The sequence below is a fragment of the Triticum aestivum genome, unplaced genomic scaffold (genome assembly GCF_018294505.1).
Source record: "Triticum aestivum cultivar Chinese Spring unplaced genomic scaffold, IWGSC CS RefSeq v2.1 scaffold147331, whole genome shotgun sequence".
NCBI classification, from domain to species: Eukaryota; Viridiplantae; Streptophyta; class Magnoliopsida; order Poales; family Poaceae; genus Triticum; species Triticum aestivum.
The window spans coordinates 1,416-5,471 of record NW_025225263.1 but is presented as its reverse complement, the minus strand read 5'-3'; the positions used below and the strand labels follow the sequence as shown (position 1 = coordinate 5,471).

The 4,056-nt window shown below is 44.9% G+C and overlaps 1 long non-coding RNA gene across 1 annotated transcript in view; it reads right to left on the bottom strand.

Annotated features, from left to right (window-relative positions):
- The window catches only part of LOC123172122 (uncharacterized), a 5,409-nt gene extending 1,642 nt beyond the window's left edge, over nt 1–3,767 (bottom strand). Inside the window, exon 1 of the long non-coding RNA XR_006485480.1 lies at nt 3,187–3,767. This is a non-coding gene — a long non-coding RNA (uncharacterized lncRNA). The remainder of the gene's footprint in view (nt 1–3,186) is intronic.
- Between the last annotated feature and the right edge of the window lie 289 nt (nt 3,768–4,056).

The window sequence follows — 4,056 nt, the reverse complement described above, 5'->3', positions numbered from 1 at the left end:
GGCCAACTCCCTACTGAGGGAGCCATGGAACTGCTCGGCCACGCCCTTGAGGTGCTCCCCCATCATCCTGTCGTAGGCTGCTGCTCCGGGCCTGCCTCCTCTCAGCTCCCGTCGCTGGAAATTAGCGGCACCACCAGCTCCCCCGTCTCAAAGTCCCCAATTACCAGAATACCAGGTGCTTGCTCCCAGATCTGCACTATATACACAATTTTTGCTTGATTGTGCAGATTTGTAAAAATTTCGATTTGGAGACGAGTTAGAATAACCTTGTGAATTATGGCTAACCTTCCAAGATGCAGGCAAGGAAGGCCTGATTGTTGCTGAAGCCGACCTCATAAACGTCTCACGTCATGTGGTTCTGTGCTATTCTGAATCTTCTTCTCTGAAGTGTGTGGTTTCAGTTTCACACAAAAAATGTGTTGCGCTTGCAGTGCGTACCAATTTCACGGTTTACCGATGTGTATACGTGTTCATTTGATTTCACTCCAGTTTACCGATGTACATACGTGTTCATTTGATTGCACTTCAGTTTACCAATTCTTTTTACTGATCCAAGTTCAACATAATGTATGTATTGTGCCCTCCAAACCTGAAAATTCCTACTAATTTGACCTCACAAGTAAAGTAATGATGAATCAGGAACTTCATCTAATCCTCACGCTAAATAGCAACCAGGACCTTCATTTAATTCTGACCCAAGATAGCATGCTCCCTCTGTTACTATTATTTTTTTAATGGCTGGCCAAATGAGCTGCAGGAGCAAGAATTGCAGGATCAAAACAAAAACCCGAGGAAGAATATAATGTCAGTGTGATTTGTTGCCAACGCCAATTCTCCACTGGAGCTCTATGTGCAGCAACAGAAAGTATGACTTCATCACGAAAACATCTTGATCCTTCTTTTTTCGTACTACTATTCTATAGTAACAAAACACACCATCAAGTTCCCAGGATATCTTGGTCATTTTTCTGTTCTGTAAAACAGAACATGTTTAAAGGATTATCAACTGTGGCTGAAAACCTGCACATCCTTTGCTCATATAGAAAATGGAGTTTAGCCTTACAAAGAAGAAGCGGAAAAGAAACTCGGAAGTCCACTTTATGCTCCTCTGTCTGTATGTTTACAACTTGCAAGTGGCCTGATTTTATCAGTTGTTGATAGATGAAAGACCAACCAATTTATGCCTAACATTTGTATCTCTACATTTATGCACTACCATTATAGAGCTCAAGGCATCAGCTGCACCACCAAGTAGGTCAAGAAGTTTGCCTATGGTGAGTGCCTGTTGGGTTATGTGTTCATGGCTTTGTGCGCGACACCTGTGTGCTGTTTCGCCTCGGTTGTTTTTCTGCCGTCCTGCAGTGTTGAAGGTGTTCCGGGAGACACTGGTTGGCCTGCTATACTTACTTACCTTTTCTATTTGTTGAGACCAAATTTTGAGAATTAAACTGGCAGTGAATTCAATATGATCTGAGACATCTATAACCTTTGTGCAGGTCTGACATGAGCAATGCCGGTCTTCTGAGATTGAAAAGGTGTTTCGTGAAGCAACAATCATGCTATCAATCAAATTTAATGGCTACTACAGCGGCCGAAAGGAGGACGGCGGCCTCCTGATCCAGCAGGCCTGGAGGCGCTCAGCCAGGGCGTCAACGCGCTCTGTCAGCCTCCCCACGATGCGCTCACCCGCTGCTCTATCCGGCGAGCACCGCCATCCTCTGGGCGCCGACAGGCGAGTAGTGCTTGCCCAGCTATGCGTCTAGGCTACGGAAGGCGTGGGGCTTGCTGGGCAAGTAGGTTGCGCCCACTCCATCAGGATGCCCTCCCCCACTGTGAGTGTTAAGTGACTAATCATGCACATCCATTTAAACAAAGATTCAGAAAATTGTTTGATTCACTAATTAATCAACCAGTAAAGGACCAATTGTTTAATCCCACTAGCTAGACACTCATCCATCCTATCCAGTGAGTTTAAATTGATTAATCTTGCACATCCTTAAATTATGAAGAGTAAAGAATAGATTTTGGTGTTGGAGGAGCAGCCAGCAAGTGCAGTTTGCAAACCAAATGCAGTTTCTGTGGAGAACATTGATTTGCGACCTCAGCTCAGCCCTATTGAACGGATTAATTACTCTTCGAAATAGGATTTAGCCCATAATAGTAATTCCACTCCAATATTGGACGAAGTGTTGATTGAGCTGAGAAATTTACTTGACGATGAAAGGAACGGCTTGCTTCAAAATTTGCAAATTAACCTCTCCAAGCTCTCAGAAGAGAAGCAATAATGTGACTCCCAGGTGTCTCTCTGAGAGAAAAGCTGGAGATGCTTTGGCGGTGGCAAAATAAAGGGAAGTAATTGCTATGGACGCCAGCCAGTCAGGTGTTCCTCTTAACCCTTCTTTTGTACTCCTACAGATAGGAGATGAAAGGAGAAGGATGAAGAAGTCAAGCTATTGGAGAGGTCAATTGAGGAGCTTGAAAGTACTTTATTTGCTCTCAAAAGTAGCTTTATTCAGTTTGAGTGAATTTTGTGGCCTAACTGTTGTAGCTATTCATTTTTCCATGCATTCTGAATGTTAGTACACACCCATGTTGGTATAGAACTCCTGTTGTTATGCCTGCGTTATGACAACAACTTTCCCAGATTTTTTTTTGCATAAACATACATATGTGGACTAAACTCTTTCCCTTATTTTTTGTTACTTGCTCAGCCAATACATATGTATGCTAATATAGTTATTTTCATATATTTCTAATCCCTGAAAACACAATACAAATTCTAAAAGAAGTTATTTTTTGTAATTAAAATTGCTAGCAATGACCTTAGTGTTTTACGTTATGAAACATCTTATGATCTAAACACCATGCACCTGCCTGGAAACGCACATTAGCATTGACCATGAATGAATTTTTCATGAAGAAAAGAGAGCCTAATTCTCGGGTTTTTTTCTCCCGTTGCAACGCACGGGCCCTTTTGCTAGTGCATAATAATATCTGTAACAAATAGCAAGTGTGGGATAACAAAAGACCGTACTTACCACATCGTTGCAGGGAAAGAACATAGAGGATGAACAATGGTGGAATGGGGACAACAATCATCAGCTAGCCGACTACTTGAACTGACTATTTTGAAAGAAAAGATGCCCACTTCTGAAAGTAAACATGGCTCGTCAGCTAGCTAACTACCTGAATTGTAGATCAGGCGTGTAGATGAACTGAACTCTAGGATCGAATCCAGCCCACGAGCACGGCAACGCATGCTGACGGTCTCCTTGGTGGAGCAGAGGAGGCCGCTAGAGGAGGAAGAGCTTGTCGCCGTCGCTATCAGCTCACGAATCCCCACTTCAGGTCAACGTCGCCGTCACGTTCGGGAGCGAGTCGCCATCGTCGTTGCGCCTAACCCCCGTCAGAATCGAGGGTGCTGCAGTGATGAACGGCCTGGGGTGGTGGCGCCGAACGGCCAGGACGCTCCGGCGACGGAGCCCCACCAGGAGGAGATGGCGTGGTGGTTTGGAGCAGGCAGAGATGGGGGCGCGACGGCGACCGGAGCTTGGAGAAGATGGGTGCGGGGCGGGGGCGCGTGGCGGCGGGGCGAGGCAGGGGCGGCGGAGTAGGGCAGGCGCGGCGGCGCACGGCGACGGGGCAAGGAGCGGCGGCGCACTGCGGCGGGGGGCATGAGACGGGGCGTGCTAGTGGGTCGTGTGGGATGGGATCGGGAGGTGGATCGTGCCCTTTTTTTCTTGTTTCTTTTTGGGTCGGTACCAGTTCGGGGCTGGTGGGCTCGATTCGAGAATTTTGGATCGCGCTCTATTATAGGCCGGGGTAACAGAATATTATTTAGTTACTAGTAGCAGAATAGCTCAGCCCTATACATACATACATATATATATATATATATATATATATATATATATATATATATGTATGTATGTATGTATGTATGTATGTATAGGAAAAATGAGTGTGTACTTTTGGGAGTACGTATTCTTGCACCTCATATACCACATAGATGAATTCATACCTTTTTATTATTTTGAATATACTTTATTAATAATT